Source organism: Rosa chinensis, chromosome 3 (genome assembly GCF_002994745.2).
Source record: "Rosa chinensis cultivar Old Blush chromosome 3, RchiOBHm-V2, whole genome shotgun sequence".
In the NCBI taxonomy this organism is placed as follows: Eukaryota; Viridiplantae; Streptophyta; class Magnoliopsida; order Rosales; family Rosaceae; genus Rosa; species Rosa chinensis.
In genome coordinates, this window is record NC_037090.1 from 24,086,640 (window position 1) to 24,104,502 (window position 17,863).

The following is a 17,863-nucleotide window of genomic DNA, read 5'->3' on the forward strand; positions in this document are numbered from 1 at the left end:
CCAAGGCACTTGCCTTTATGAAACGTCACATGGATAGTGACCTCCAGTTTGAGTTCATAAATGAGGATAGCGCTATAAAACTTTGGCAAGCGCTTCGCGAACGATATGGCAATATTCGTGACTCCATCCTTCCGAATACAGAAGCAGAATGGAACGATCTTCGCTTCTCTGAATTTGACACTGTCATGCAATTTTATTCGGAAGCTCTCAGCATCAAAGCAATGATGCGTCTCTGTGGAAAAACAATCACAGAAGACCAATTGATTGAGAAAACCCTCAATACCTTCCCCGTCTATGCTATGAGGTCCTCTGACTTATTCCGGACTCATGTAAATGCAAGGCGGATCACAAGTTTTCAACAGCTTATTGAAGCTATGGTCACTACTGAAAGACATGGCAATGAACTTGTGAAAAGAGAAATTGATAGGCTTCAAGATAGCTATCAAGAGCATCGTCCTATGGCTAGAGAAAGTCGCCATCGACGTCATGATCCATACGATCGAAATGCTCAAGAAGGTGATCGCTCAAGGCAACAATCCCACGACCGTAGGAGGCGTGATTTTGAGGGAAATAGGGTTGGAAACCATGGAGCCAACGTTGGCCATGGGCACCACTTTCCAACGCCACCAGTCCTAGGGACTATGCATATTGCGCCAATGCGCCTCAATCAAGGGAGAATCCTCTTTATGGTGTCTATTTCTGATATGGAACGTCTGATCAATGGACCTGAATTTGCAATGTACCTACGAAGGTAGTCGCATCATGGTGATCAAGACTTCGAGTTCACAAAGACTTTAAATCTGGCGATGAAGACAAAATACCGCAGATTTTTATTTATAGTCTTTTATTTTTCCAAGAATTATGTCATGGCAATTATGCCTTAAATCAATAAAATGACTTATTGTATTAACTCTTTCCCTCTAGGCGTACTCAAGAGTACTTGTGATGTCTAGGCAAGGTTTGATCTGAGAGAACGGTTTTAAAAGTGAGCAACGCTCCACCAAAATCTCGCCTTACCTTACCTGGTCACAACTAAATTGAAATTCCCGAATGGATAGAGTGACTACGATTTGTCTACGATTTGATTTTTATATTGGATTAGATTATGGTCACGAAACTTTGGTGTCATCATTGGATATTATTAATAAAGTATCGATTTATTTTATCTCATGTCGTAGACATGTTTTTCGAACTTTATTATTTTAAAGATATAAGAGCCAATGGTTTTCATGCGAAAACGCATTGTGAGAATGGACAAGAGTTCCTTTGCATCACCTCTAATGACTACGGAAATAAACGAGTATTAGAGAAACTTATGTGTCGATCTAGTGGGTTGTATGCAACCACTATTCGAATCATTGAATCCAACCATGTCATGAGAGATGATTTATGGGATTCCGACACATATAGGCTTTGGCACGACCGTTTGGGACACCCAGGTCGTGACATGATGATCCGTATATTAAAGACTTCACACGGACATCCCTTTTTCAGAACAAAAGGAAGTAAAACTCGAAATTTGGATCAAGGAGGAGCACCTGCGCCTCACGGTGCCTTCCCCCTTCAAGTCCGGCCACCACTAGCCTGCGCCGCCATCCCCCTGCGGCTCAAGGGTGGCTTTGACGCCACCTCTGCTCCTCTGACTCAAATTTCGACTTCTAAAGTCCATTGTGACTTCATGGCTCAACCAAAATCCTCATTGGTTGTTTCTGGAGCCCATTATCTGTTCTGCAAAGCCTGCTCTTTAGCAAAGTTAGGATCGAGACCCTCCTATGCAAAGGACAACAAAGAAAATATACCATTCTTGCAAAGAATCCAAGGTGATATTTGTGGACCTATTCAACCACCATGCGGACCATTTAGATATTTTATGGTGTTGGTTGATGCATCGACACGCTGGTCACATGTTATGCTATTGTCCACAAGGAACGCTGCATTTGCTAAACTCCTAGCACAAATAATTAAGTTACGGGCTCACCACCCTGATCATCCCATTAAGTCTATAAGATTAGACAATGCTGGGGAGTTTACATCAAAGACTTTTGATGATTATTGCATGTCCATTGGGATTGATGTTGAACATCCTGTTCCTCATGTTCATACCCAAAATGGTCTCGCAGAAGCCACCATTAAACGACTACAAATGGTTGCTCGAGCATTGGTGATGCGCACCAATCTCCCTATTTCTGCTTGGGGCTATGCAATATTGCATGCAGCTGTGCTTATTCGTCTGAGGCCCACTGCCACTCAACCCTTCTCTGCGTCCCAGATGGTTACTGGGTATGAGCCTGATGTCTCACACTTACGCATATTTGGGTGTGCAGTCTATGTGCCTATTGCGCCGCCATAACGCACCAAAATGGGTCCTCAAAGACGATTAGGCCTTTATGTTGGATATGATTCTCCAACGATTATCCGCTACATAGAACCCTTGACAGGCGATCTCTTTACCGCTAGATTTGCGAATTGTCACTTCGATGAGACAGTCTTCCCGTCGTTAGGGGGAGATAAGAACATCAATGTTCAACAGGAACGACAGGAATTGTCGTGGTATGTCCCCACTCTGTCTCATCTTGATCCCCGAACCGCACAGTCAGAAATTGAAGTGCGGAGAATTCTCGATCTTCAGAACGTAGCAGATTCGATGCCTGATGCGTTTTCTGATATCGCTAAAGTGACGAGATCACACATACCTGCTGCAAACGTGCCTGCAAGGATTGATGTCCCTAAAAGTAGAGGACATGACGCCAACTCAAGAATGCATGAGCATGGCGCCAACGTCCCATCTCTCAATGATGGTGACGTTGTGGCTAGGCCCACGGCTCCCGCCAAGAAGCGCGGGAGGCCCATAGGTTCGATGGATTCTCGCCCAAGAAAGAAAGCGAGTTCGGCACAAAATAATCCATTAATCATCGATGTAAATAATCCATCTCATGAGAATATTCCGGATTATGGTTATGTCCAAGAGACATCATTAGGGGACGCTCCAATGTCAGAACCAACTCCAGAGAATAGAGAGATCTCCATAAATTACACTAGTGTACATGAGATGATGGATAGAAATTCTATGGCGATTGATGATGCATTTGCATATCATATTGCAAAAGGAATTATAGAATATGATGATATCGAACCTCGCTCTGTTGAAGAATGTCAACGAAGAGCAGATTGGCCTAAATGGAAAGATGCGATCCAGGCTGAATTGGATTCACTAACAAAGAGACAGGTATTTGGGCCTGTAACGCAGACACCCCCAAGTGTAAAGCCTGTTGGCCATAAATGGGTCTTTGTTAGAAAGCGTAATGAGAAAAACGAGGTTGTTAGATACAAAGCCCGCCTTGTGGCGCAAGGTTTCTCACAACGCCCTGGAATTGACTACGAGGAGACATATTCTCCCGTAATGGACGTTATAACGTTCCGCTACCTTGTCAGTTTGGTAGTTTCCGAAAAACTTGACATGCAGCTTATGGATGTGGTTACAGCATATCTCTATGGGGATCTAGATTCAGAGATATATATGAAGGTTCCAGATGGACTTCAATTACCCAAATCAAGTGGCTCTAAACCACGGAGCGCGTTTTCAATAAGATTAAAACGCTCACTATATGGATTAAAACAATCCGGACGGATGTGGTATAACCGTCTAAGTGACTACTTGATTGGGAAGGGATATATTAACAATGAAATATGCCCATGCGTGTTCATTAAAAGAACAAGTTCCGGATTTGCAATCGTAGCAGTTTATGTCGATGACATGAACCTAATTGGAACTCTAGATGAGTTGAAGGAAACTGCTAAATACTTGAAATCCGAATTTGAGATGAAAGATCTTGGGAAAACACGGTTTTGTCTCGATTTAGAACTCGAGCACCGTAGTGATGGAATCTTGATCCATCAGTCTGCATATACTCAGAAAATCCTAAGGCGCTTTAATGAAGATAAAGCAAAGCCTACGAGTACTCCCATGATCGGCCGTAGTCTTGAGCCCGGAAAAGATCCGTTTCGTCCAAGGGATGAGGACGAAGAACCATTAGAGGCCGAGGTGCCCTATTTGAGTGCAATAGGCGCATTATTGTACTTAGCTCAATGCACAAGACCGGATATCTCATTCGCAGTGAACTTGTTAGCTCGACATAGCTCTGCGCCAACACGCCGCCATTGGATTGGTATAAAGACAATCTTTCGATACCTAATAGGTACGATTGATATGGGCCTATTCTATCCCTACAGAGAGAAAAGGAATGACGGAAAATTGGGATTGGACCCCAAAAGGCAAAACGCCCCCGTCCATGGAATGGCCGCCGGCCATGTTGCCACCGCCGGCGCCGCCACCGCTCATGGTGGCCGGCGTTCTCCTATCTCCCTCCATCAAAACGACAATGATGTCTTGATGGGTTTTGCTGATGCAGGGTACCTCTGACCCTCACAAAGGTCGCTCCCAAACTGGTTATGTCTTTACCATGGGAAGCACTGCGATATCTTGGAGGTCTACAAAACAGACCCTTGTTGCTACTTCCTCAAATCATGCAGAGATTATTGCTCTACATGAAGCTGTACGTGAATGTGTATGGCTAAGGTCTGTAATTCGACACATTCAAGGAAGTTGTGGTTTGAAGTCTACCACAAATGAACCTACATGCATTTATGAGGATAATGCAGCTTGTATTGAACAAATGAAGTTAGGTTTCATCAAGGGCGACAACACCAAGCATATATCGCCTAAGTTCTTTTATAATCAGCAACAACAATCACTTCTAAAGATTGAAGTGAATCAAATCCGATCAGAGGATAATGTAGCGGACTTATTCACTAAGTCGTTACCTAAATCCACCTTCGAGAAACATGTGAAGAGCATCGGATTGAGAAAGTTATCCGAACTCCCACGATTATAGCAATCAGGGGGAGATATCGACATCAGGGGGAGTTATGATGTCTACATGTTCGATCTCGAAGAGTGAAGGACGTGTTGTGCTCTTTTTGTCCTTCGACCAGGGTTATTTTTATCCCACAGGGTTTTTTGTTACCTGGCAAGGTTTTTAATGAGGCAACGGATGAAGCGTCACCACCAAGTTTGAAGCGGCACAAGGGGGAGTGTTGAAGGAATATCGATTTAGTGTGCCTTATCAAACTAGGAGTAGCAATAGGAGAGAAGGTTCTAGATTTCCCAATCCTACACGGATTGGTATTCCTTGTAACATTAGAACTAGCACTTTGTAATCCCTATATATAGGGCTCCTATTCTCAATAATAAGAACACATCTCTCTCATCAATCTCTCTCAAATACATTATACTTAAACACAACATATATATATATATATATATATATAAAAATTTCGACATAGCCTTTCTTTCTTTATATATGTGAGCTTTTTGTTTGTCGAAAATATTATCATCTCTCACATATATTTGAGTGAAAAAGCTTTTAAGCATTAGCCATGATCTGAGAGAAGAAAGAGTGGTGAATCCTGTGAGGTTTGAATCATACTTGTTGGATACATGTTAAGCTCCACCCATCACCATTGTCACATCCGTGTCTTACATGCTTATATGTGGAATATATGTTTTAATTAACTCTCGAATTACTTATGATTGATTCTTGGTTGCGTGCTAATTTTGATGCTATGAAAGTAAGAGATTTCTGAGACAACGATGTTGAAGGCATAGTTTGTTTTGAGTCTTTTGAGTCTTTGTTTTATTTTCTTTGTTTTGATTTTGCTAAGGGACTAGCAAAAGCTAAGTGTGGGGGAATTTGATAGGAGCATAAATGCGATGAATATAGTGTGAAATCCCTTACACTTTTCTTAGCTATTTCCTTTAAAAAGTCAGTTTTAACTTCGTTTTCTTTTTAGGTAGTTCGTGGAGTGATTCAAGAGAAATAGGAGCTGAAAGGGAGCAACGGAGCCATAGATCATGAAGTACTGATGCAGAGGAACAAGTTTGATCAACCTTTTGGCCAGAAATTACAAGGGAAGTCCACGGAATTCATTGTACAAAACAGTTGCTGCAAAGTAGAAAACTGCAGTTTCAGAATCAGCTTTCTGGGAACGGTTTTGAGGAGCAATTCTTGCACCCTTCCAGATGAAACTTTGCAGAAAGGGCCAGAGATCCTTGAATAAATGATGTTATACTTCAACTACAGCTAAATAACAGGTCAGAATCATCAACGAGGCAGTAGGAAATCAAAGTCGAAGTATGCTTCCCGATAAGGCAGAAACTGTCAGCTTTTCACGAAGCTTTTTGGGAGATCTTTTCCGGCGATTTTCTTGGATTTTTTTCAGAAGTTTATTGATCATTATAGATGATATTATGTCATAGAACACTTGGGAGTCAAGAACCATCCAGAATCTTGTCAAGACGAAGTCGTTCCTTGTCCAAGAAGGAAGCTTCAGAGACAGAAATTGAATCCTAGTCAAAACAGGGCATTTTGGACGAAATTCTTCTTTGGACGGATTTCCACGGCATTTTTTGGAAGGTTATTGCTTCTGCAAATATGAAGGAGAGTCCTAGAATGATTCCTCACGATTTTGGGAAGATTATTAAGGCTTGAAAATCATTTAATTATGCACCAAGTAGAGTAATCCTCAAGCAACTAGGAGAGGCTTTCAAAGTTGAATTGGAAAAGGAAACTAGGGCTGAACTTCTCCTATATATATTGAGCTTCTGCACACGTTGAAGACGACCATGCCTTTCACCTTCTCTTCTATCTCTCTTTCTTATTCATCCGCCATCATCTTTTTCTTCTTTTTCTCTATTTGTTTTATTTTGGTTTTCAAAACAATGTGTAACTAACTCTCTTTTTTGTTAGGGGCAAGGTTTGAAGCCCCAATTATGTAGAACATATGTTTGTTTAAATCTAGTTTCTTGATCTTTGGTGTGATTGGTTGTTTATTTCCGCTTGATTGAAAACTTTTATGTGTTTATGTTCTTTGGGTCGACACTTGGGATATATGCATGTAATTGGAGCTAGGTTTAGAAAATATTTCACCTAATCGTCTTGTTTTCTAATCCACAAGTATGCAAGGCTTTGAACAAAAGTTGATGTTTTAAACAACTAGAAGAGCATGCTAGGTAGGCGTTCCACACTAGACTGCAACTCTATAATCAATCGTTTCCATGAGATCTTAATGCTTCAAATGTGTTGACACTATATGTGTTGTTGATAGGATAGCGTTCTATACCTTGATTGCATGTTTGATAGGCTTAGCTATTGTGCGTTCACGTAGACTAAGTAATTAGGGAAACATTAATAAGGGACATGATCTGCTCCGACTTGTTTCTTGGTTGATTTCTGTTCACACCTTAGTAATTGAAACTAGGTTAACTTAACATTGTTCGAAAGTAATTGGTGGTGGATTTCCAAGTCTCTAACATGTTCTCCATCTTATTTTCTCAAAACCTAAAATCAAATTTGTTTTCCTTTTGTTTTCTCTTTTATTTTCGTTAAAAAAACCAAAAATCCCAAATCTGTTTCAACTTAGGATTGCAACGCACTCTTCTATCCCCTCTCTGACCCTCCATCTTTCTTTCTTCTTTTCTAGTGTGTGATGATTCCTTTAGTGTTAGTTTTGTTTTGTTTTGTTTTTCTTTTGTGTGATTAATATAGTTACCCTCAATCCCCGGCTTGAACGATCCCTGCTTACTCTATATTGCTAACGACTACATCTTGCAGGGTTAAGTTGAGCGTCTCTTTTGGGCGTATCAATTTTTGGCGCCGTTGCCGGGGATTGAAAAATACTTATTTTTCACATTGTTTGGTGTAATTTTATTTTATTTTATTTTTTTTTTTTTTTTGTATAAATTACTAACTTCAATTTTTGTTTTGTTTTTCAATGTGGCATCAATCTTACGAGGTGTGTTCCATATGCTCCATGGTTGGTCATTCAATGGAGACATGTCCAAGCATCCAATATCAAGGATACTATGATCAAAATACCATGCTTGGAGGATTTCATGACAACCAAGGGCATTGGAATAATTATTATTCACCTCGATACAATCCGGCATGGGATAATCCTCCTTACTCTTCGTGGAATGACGATCCAAACGTGCAACAAGGATCTTTCAATGAGTTCGAAGATTCTCCATATTCATACCATGACTATTGGCCACAAGCCCCACCTCCTCAAAACTCAAGTATGTCTAATAATGATGATGAGATTATTAAGGAACTAAATGCTGCTACTCAAGCTTTGATTCAGGGACAACAAGCTTCAAATGCTTCTTTTCAAGCTTGGATTCAGGAAAAGCAAGCTCTTGATGATGATTTGGCAGAAAAACTAAAGCGTTTGGAGAACTTAATATCTCAGGAGCACCCTTCTAAACCAATGGCAACTTTTGGGGAGCTCCCAACAACTACGGCTTTGTGTCAACCTCATGATGCAGTCCATGATTCAACATTTGATGAGGATGAAGTAATGGATTTGGAGGAGTCATATAAAGAGCAACACAATGTTGAGACTTGTGAGGACTATGAACTATGCTACATAACCGAGCTTGAAAAGTGGGAAATGGAAGATCCGTTTGATGATGATGAATCCTATCATGAAGGAAGTAAGGATGATCTTCATGCAAGTGTGTCCCAAGTGCCTGAAACAATCATGGTATCACATGAAGATCCAAAAGGTTATGAGACCACAAGGGAGGATTGCTTAAAAGAGGAGTCCATCAAAGCTCCTACATTTGGACCTTTATTGCTAGCACATGAAAGACCATCTGATCCTACAATGCCTCATTCAACCTCCACACATGTTCTCCCCATCCAAGCAACTTTTGAGTTTGTTGATCATGTGGAGATGGTCATAAGTGAACATCTCAAATCACATAAGGAGATCATTATAGCAATGATTGTTGAACATAAGAGAAGAAGGAGACAATGGAAGAAGAGAAAGAAAAAGAGAAGCATCAAATCCTATCTTTCCATTGCTCCCAAGTTACCTAAGTTGATAGAAAGGGCCCATGAAACATCTTTGAAGAAGCTTAAGCATCTGATCGAACCACGGCCTAAACCTCCTGATTACTCTTGATGAAGAGCTGCTATGTCAGGCTGAAGACTTTAAACCAAGCGCTTCTTGGGAGGCAACCCAAAGGATGTTTTCTTTGCTTTCTTTGTTTTCTATTTAGTTCCTTTTTATGTTTTTCGTTTGTGTGCAGGTCATAAGGTTGTAGAGAAGTGTGAAAAGTGTTGCTTTTGTAAAAACAGAGTGCTGACCATACAGTCAGTCTACTTTAGACGGCTACCGTTTTTCGCTCAGATCGAACCAGAAGATGTATCATACATGAATGGAAAGATCTTTGAGTCTAGTTTCTGTAGGTTTTTACAGAACTGGATTCGGAGTTCATATGCGTTCCCAGTTCCAGTTTGAATGCAGTAAGGTCAGCTCAGGAAAACAGAAAACTGTGCAGTTGTGTCACAGAAAAGGAAAAACTGGGCATATTTCCGTGGTTGAAATGAGGAGTTCTTTACATGGACTCAAAGCGCTATATGTATACTACCTTCAGGCCAAACTGTCAGCTTTTCACGAAGCTTTTTGGGAGATCTTTTCCGGCGATTTTCTTGGATTTTTTTCAGAAGTTTATTGATCATTATAGATGATATTATGTCATAGAACACTTGGGAGTCAAGAACCATCCAGAATCTTGTCAAGACGAAGTCGTTCCTTGTCCAAGAAGGAAGCTTCAGAGACAGAAATTGAATCCTAGTCAAAACAGGGCATTTTGGACGAAATTCTTCTTTGGACGGATTTCCACGGCATTTTTTGGAAGGTTATTGCTTCTGCAAATATGAAGGAGAGTCCTAGAATGATTCCTCACGATTTTGGGAAGATTATTAAGGCTTGAAAATCATTTAATTATGCACCAAGTAGAGTAATCCTCAAGCAACTAGGAGAGGCTTTCAAAGTTGAATTGGAAAAGGAAACTAGGGCTGAACTTCTCCTATATATATTGAGCTTCTGCACACGTTGAAGACGACCATGCCTTTCACCTTCTCTTCTATCTCTCTTTCTTATTCATCCGCCATCATCTTTTTCTTCTTTTTCTCTATTTGTTTTATTTTGGTTTTCAAAACAATGTGTAACTAACTCTCTTTTTTGTTAGGGGCAAGGTTTGAAGCCCCAATTATGTAGAACATATGTTTGTTTAAATCTAGTTTCTTGATCTTTGGTGTGATTGGTTGTTTATTTCCGCTTGATTGAAAACTTTTATGTGTTTATGTTCTTTGGGTCGACACTTGGGATATATGCATGTAATTGGAGCTAGGTTTAGAAAATATTTCACCTAATCGTCTTGTTTTCTAATCCACAAGTATGCAAGGCTTTGAACAAAAGTTGATGTTTTAAACAACTAGAAGAGCATGCTAGGTAGGCGTTCCACACTAGACTGCAACTCTATAATCAATCGTTTCCATGAGATCTTAATGCTTCAAATGTGTTGACACTATATGTGTTGTTGATAGGATAGCGTTCTATACCTTGATTGCATGTTTGATAGGCTTAGCTATTGTGCGTTCACGTAGACTAAGTAATTAGGGAAACATTAATAAGGGACATGATCTGCTCCGACTTGTTTCTTGGTTGATTTCTGTTCACACCTTAGTAATTGAAACTAGGTTAACTTAACATTGTTCGAAAGTAATTGGTGGTGGATTTCCAAGTCTCTAACATGTTCTCCATCTTATTTTCTCAAAACCTAAAATCAAATTTGTTTTCCTTTTGTTTTCTCTTTTATTTTCGTTAAAAAAACCAAAAATCCCAAATCTGTTTCAACTTAGGATTGCAACGCACTCTTCTATCCCCTCTCTGACCCTCCATCTTTCTTTCTTCTTTTCTAGTGTGTGATGATTTCTTTAGTGTTAGTTTTGTTTTGTTTTGTTTTTCTTTTGTGTGATTAATATAGTTACCCTCAATCCCCGGCTTGAACGATCCCTGCTTACTCTATATTGCTAACTACTATATCTTGCAGGGTTAAGTTGAGCGCTTGTTTTTAGCGTATCACTATTGTTCATCCTCGTGCTGCTTACGTATGCCATGACCAGATAAAGAAATGAAGCCATTTCTCATATCAACTTTATATAGGTATTGATGTGTTTGATTGAAATGATGTGGATTCATATGAATTAACTTGCCAGACAAAACTTAAAGCTCAGGTGTAAAAAAATGTATACATGCCATGACCAGATAGTGAAATGAAGACATTTCTCATTTCAACTTTATATGGGTATTGATGAGATTGATTGACTTGGTGTGGATTATTTTGAATTAACTTACCATGCAAACCCTAAATCACTTGCATATGCTCATGAATAAATTTTGTCCTCTTGTTGTTGTAGATGCTGGGCAAGGATCTTTTGGTGGTTGTTTGGGATTCTGGGAAGCTCTTGGTTCTCTCTTTCTGCAATGAAATACACAGGTATATAAGCATTTTCTTGCTTCTGTAACAATAGAACAAAAAGCTTAAACGGTGAGCATTTGCAGAGTCCAGAGTTATATACAAATGGACCTAACCACATCCTTACCGATTAACCTCATTTTCTTGCGTCTCTGCTGCTTTTTCTTATCACACTTCAAAATGTTTGTGTAGATTTTTTCCTGTGACACAGGGTCAACTTTCTAATCCTGGAAACTCAAGGAATTAGCTTGCAAGAATGCTAGCAATTGATTCAAGGTAAGTCACCATTGCTTTGTAAGTTTGAGAAAGGCAGGTTTATAAGATGCCGTTTTCTGCTGATGAAATTTCTTTATTTGGTTTTTTCTTGTGGCTATTTTCTTAAGTAGCTCTGTATCAGGAAAGGAAATATCTAGGAAATTATATTTTGATTAATGATAGCTTAGAAATAGTTCATCTTTTTTCATGCAACTTTGATGCATTGACTTATGTTGGGCTTTTGTTGTCTTTGTTTATTCCTGGTGTAATTCTTTAATCATTATCTTCATATTTTATCTCCCAATGTAAGTATTTGCTGTTCTTTTGGTGTCATGTGTCATATGTTATACTTCAAATTCTTAGTTTGTTGATGTGCCGAAACTAGATGATGCATTAAAGAGGGTATTGCTTATTTGTTTGCTAAGTTTTCTATTGCTTCGGTGGCAAAACTTAGGATAGTTAGAGTATGTTAAAAGTAATTTTTGTTTCTCTTGCAGTAGACTCTTCACACAAGCTCTGTATGTTGTTTGTGAAACATAAATATATTTGGGTCTTTCTAAATGTACCCAGCAAATATCTAAATACACCCAGCACTTAAAATATTGTCATGTACTTTCCAACTTTACCCTTGCTTTGAGTTACAAACCCAGCAACCAAATTCAATAGACGTCGACAAGACTAAGAATTGATCTCTTGCAATTGATCTCTCCCACTGACAATACAAATCACCGGCAAGTTCTCACTGCAAGCACCGGCGATAGCGTTCAAGGCGATGAGCCCACCCACCGTGAAAGTGACGACACACGCGCCGATCAGGTGGTCTAAGAGGGTCAAGTTGAAGTTGCCAGGGACGAAGAACACGTCATGAATGCCGATCTCGACTAGCCGCCGAGCCAGGTGTCGGCCCAGCGTGCGGTTGCAGCCGGCAGGGACCACTGACAGCGGAGCAGAGGTGGGCCAAGGAGTTGCGCAGATGTGTGTAGATGGTTCCATGTTTAAAAGTGATATCAAAGCGTGAGTGTTGCTGATTGTTGGTTCTGGGATCTTAGGGAGGTTTTGATAGTGTGTATGTATATATAGAGAGTGATCAATCTTCTCAAAAAAAATAAAAATATAGAGAGTGATCAAAGCTCTGGGTTAATGTGGCTTTAGGAAACTATGGGAATACAGAACAGGGGAAAATGGAAGGTTCAAAGCCAAGACAAAGGAAAGTTGAATAAAGGAATATATGTGTAAGTGTATAACAGCTTTATCCAAAAGTCAGTGTATAACAGCCTAGACTAAAACCAGAGGTGAATGCTGGTTTGCGCCTTAGAATTGTAACGTCCCTGTTTTGGTTTGATGACTTTGTTTTGCAGTTCTAATTGGGTACTAGAGAGTTCAGTGGTTGAATTGATCTCTCGCTTGAAATTCTCCATATGGTTGAATTTTGCAGTTTTGATTGGGTATTGGAGAGTTCAGTTGTTTGCCTTATGGTTTTCGGTCACAGAGGGAGGAAGAAAATGCTGCTGGAGGTGAGGGGGAAGAGCCATCGGCGACGGTTAGTTGAGGAACAGCACGCGTGGTCATTTTTTTTCACCGTACAGGGACAAAGTTGGAACAATTTGACATAAAATATTATTGCTGGGTCTACTTAGAAATATGTTGGGTACAAATAGAAAGACCCATATATTTGTAATATGATGTCAAAAAACAAATATATATATATATATATATATTTTGGTAATCTTTCTTTGAGGCTGATAAACAGGGGAGAGAGAGAAAATTGGTAGCAAAGAGTTGGGGTCAGGGGAAAATAGGAAAAAAAAAAAAAAGGTGGCTAACTAGCAGAAATAAATTCTAAAGCAGCAAATTGACATCATGATGAAAGCTAGGGGAGCAAATTAAGAATTAAGAGATGAAAAAACATCTATTTTTCTAAATAAAAAGGAAGAGAGAAAACAATAAGAAAAGAAATCAATAAAAGATCTGTAACTGGAAAGGGAGGATCCTCTCCTGAGCAAATTAGAGACCTGAGCTGCCTGAGCTCTCTCTCAGATCATGACACGTGGCCAACTTAACATCTGATGGCTCACAATAAATTTAGGTTTTCTATCTCCAATTTTTTTTGAGTTTTATGTTGCCGCGCAGCCCGCGCTCTTGGTTTCGTTTCCCCGCTCTCTTCCTCTTGTTCTTGGTTGCTTCTGCTATGAAACAAAAAAAACACAAGTCTTCAGTCTTTAAATTCAATGGCTATGTGCAGGGAGATCTAATCAAAAGTTCAAAACTTTAGCTTTGTGTCTTCTCACTTTCTCCTGCATTCCATTGCCAGAGGTAAGCGAAATACTCCATTATTTTGGGTTTTTTTTTTTTTTTCAAAGTTTTCTCTTCATATTGTGTGTCTTAGAGTGTAGGAATCTTGTATTTGATATTGACCAAGTAGGATTCAGTGCTTTATTATTGATATCAAACCATAAGAACGCATCAAGGCAATGTAATTTTTGTATCTACAGTTTTTTTTTTTTTGGGTCTGATTATTGATCTGTAGCTGCATTGGTTTGTTGTATCGGTTCTCCTTTTTTAGTTTAGTAAGTGTCAATTGCAGATTGTTATAATTACTATATAAGAAATTGGTTGCAGATGGATAATTCATTGGGTGCTACAGACATTGATATTGAGAATTCTGATTTGGAGTTGGATTGGAAACCTAGAAAAGGAATGGAGTTTGATTCTGAACAAGCAGCTTATGACTTCTACAATAGATATAGAGGAAAAAAGGGGTTTAGTATTAGAAGGGAGACTCATGGTAAGAATAAAAGAACAAAAGAACTCACTTCAAGATTATTTGTTTGCTGTAAGGAAGGTATTCGATCCAAAGATAACAGGGATTACATGATCAGAAAACCCAGAGCAGAGACAAGAACAGGTTGCGGTGCTCAACTCTGTATTAAATTGAATAGGAGGAACAATAAGTTCTTTGTTACCCATTTTGTTGAAGAGCACAATCATCCTCTTGTGGGGAAAGAATATCCTAGGAGTTTGATTTAAACAACGATACCCAATGAAATGCAATTTTTCATGGCCTCTGGATATGAAAGGTTTGTCTTCATATATTGTTCTGTCATATATTGGTCTTTCATATATTGTCTCTGTAATTTATATGAAATTGGTTTGTTTTTAGCAGGTTCTGCATCATTCTGTTTTGTTTTTGTAAGAGAAGAGTTGTAGGCTTTTGTTTTGTTTTTATAAGAAATGGAAAGGGTAATTGTCCAGTGCAGGCTTTTGTACAGTTTTTGTAAAGATTGGAGAAGGCAATTGTGCAGTGCAGGCTTCATGGAGAAGGCAATTGTGTAGTGCAGGCTTCTGTATAGTTTTTCTAGGAAATGGAGAAGGCAATTCTGCAGCTTCTGTATAGTTTTTGTAGGAAATGGAGAAGACAATTCTGCAGCTTAGTGTTTTGTTTGTTTAAGAGAGGGCAAATGTGCAGCCTTGTACTTGCTAACTTCCAAACTGGAACCAATTTCTGGGTTACATATGTAGAATACCAATTTCTGGGTTCCAAACTGGTTTATGTCTGATTTGGCATTCTTTTCATTGCTTTAGTTCATATTGAAGACTTGCTGACTAGGGTCTGTACTCGTTAAGTTGAACCATCTACTATCTTCTTAAAAAAGAGTGAAGGTGCTCCATCATCGATTCATGTAAGAACTTACATGAAAGTGAGCATAGCTGTTCTGAACAAATTAGAAAATTGGGGGACATTCAAATGGAGTTGATTTCTTACTTATTCCTTTTCATCTTTAAGCTATATGATTTACATTTCCAACGTGTACAATGTACAAAAACAAGAACATTCAGAGACTTGCATGTTTGGACTTTGAAAATGTATGATACTAGTTTTACACCAACTTCTGAACTTCACTGCTTAGTGCCGGCTACTGTTAACAGGGTATGGATCAATCCAACACTCATCGTTCTTAGTAGCACGCTCCCATTTTCTTCTGAAGATCTTCATTTCATTGTAGGATTCCCTCCTCACCTGTATGAATTTAGCTTCTAAGTCCAACTTAACGCCTATCACATTATGTTAAAACAGTAGCCTGAGATTCATTCACGTTTCAAGACTTACATCAACTCTATGGTCCTTTGCAATAGACTGAGGTAATTTCTGCAATACCAATACATCAAAGAGTCAGTCTCAGATAAAAGTTACAGCTGAATACAAAGCTAGGCTAACAATTTTCGCCTCATTTTCGTCCGGACCTCCCAAAGTAGGGCGGCCATAATGGATTATGTACTCAGCATCTACGACACCAATTTTCTTCATTCGATTACCCTATTAGAATGGAAAACAAAAGGTCCTGTTTAGGAGACAGAAGAGGCCGGAGGAAATACTAGGACAGTAGATCAAATGACATGCAGATACATTAAGGAGCTTGCCTGTGCACAATAGCCAAGCTGCATATCTAGTCCCTAAGCATGGATCAAGTTATTCTGCATATACACAAACAACAATTAAGAATCAATGATGGTTGTTAACCAAGGGAATAAGATGTCCATTCTTTGTCACACTTAGAAGAGCTATCTCGAGCTCCAGGAATAGTAGAAGTAACACACCTGGATCATATACCATACGCAACGCCAGGCAGCTTGAGAGAAAACTGGAGCCATCAATTCTATCCACCTGCAATGCAGTATTTCATTCTAGTTTCCTGAAGCAGGATGACTTCTATAACTTAAAAACCCTCATTCTTTTGCACTAAATACAAAACTTAGTTTAGATGAAACAAATTTCTACCCGGTACAAGGAGGAGCTTTACTGTGTTCATTGCAACCAGTTGCATCAACCACCTTAGCTACTCCAAAATCCGCTACTCTGGCTCCAAAAGTCCAAACAACTCAATCATTGAACAAATCAATCTAAAATGCAGATCCCCAAATTCGAGGGATGAAAAACAAGCCCAGATAATTCAGTATTAATTGAAAATTGCAATGGGTCATTCATACCCAGTACCCAGGTATTAGTTGATGAAATTTTACAGGGAAGAAACCCATCATTTTGAACACCTAGCCCCAGAAATTGAACCCATCAATTGAATCCCAAGCAATTTCGTCCCATCAATTCAATCGCAACCAATCCCATAAGGAAATTAGCAACCACCAAAACTCATAAGAACGAGTCAAAAAACTTAACACAGAGAGAGAGAGAGAGAGAGAGAGAGAGTACCTGCGAAACTGGGTTTTGGATAATAGAGAGAGTATAATCTGCGAATCGGATGCGAACATGACATTAAGGAATCGAAGAGTTGGGAGCATCAGTAAGGATGAGGCTATGGTTTCGCCAATGCTTCTGATGGCAGTGGTTGGTTTCGCCAATGCTTCTGATGGCAGTGGTTCTATGGGTTAGAGAGAGAGAAGAGTTGGGAGAGTCAATGTGGCACTATGTACACCGTTAGATGAGTCTGGACACGTGTCGTCATCTCGTAGAGAGCTCAGGTAGCTCAGGTCATTAAGTGGCTCAGGAGAGGATCCGCTTCCAACTGGAAAACATAACTATTCAATAAAATTCGGGAATCTGATACACGGGCCACACTCTGTACTCCCCATCACATTTTATGACTGAATTTTCTTTTTATTTATTTATTTCGAAAAAGAAGATGTGAAATAAATAAGTAGAGAATGTATAGAAGTCAGATATCATCTCTCGCTTGTTGCTCTGTTTCTCCGAAAGAAGAAACATGCAGATTTTCGTGAAAACGAGCAGTGACACCATCGTCAAGGCCAAGATCCAGGTACTCTCTCTCTCTCTCTCTCTAATTTCATCTTTTTCATTGATTTCTCTGTTTCTTTCATATCAACCAAATATATCATTTATCCATACGATTTTTCCTATAACACAATTAGGGTGAGGTTTTCTTGTTGCAGTTAGGGTCGTAATTTCTGTATATAATCTTGTTTTCGGGTTTTATTATCATATGGGTTTGTCGTTATCTCAGCCTATGTTTTTTTTTGTTTGGTTGTGTTTTATTTGGGACTGAATGATTTCTGGGTGTTGTGAAGATTTGATAGCTAGGGTTAGGGTTTCTGAGCTATTGGGCCCTGTCTATTTGTTTTTTCAGTTAATGTTCTTGTTAAATAAAATCTCTGATTTTTTTTTTTCCAGAAATTGGGCCTCTTGGCAACGATATAGACTAGATTTTCAATCAATGATTTTCCCTTTCCCATGGCTTAAAGGAGTGATTT

At 39.2% G+C, this 17,863-nt stretch overlaps 1 long non-coding RNA gene and 1 pseudogene across 1 annotated transcript; both read left to right on the forward strand.

Annotated features, from left to right (window-relative positions):
* The window catches only part of LOC112192206, a 253,426-nt pseudogene that overhangs the window by 88,349 nt on the left and 147,214 nt on the right, over positions 1–17,863 (forward strand).
* On the forward strand, positions 13,633–15,199 carry LOC121052202. Its single transcript, XR_005808398.1, has 3 exons — positions 13,633–13,954; positions 14,261–14,718; positions 14,805–15,199. It is a non-coding gene; the product is annotated as an uncharacterized LOC121052202 (long non-coding RNA).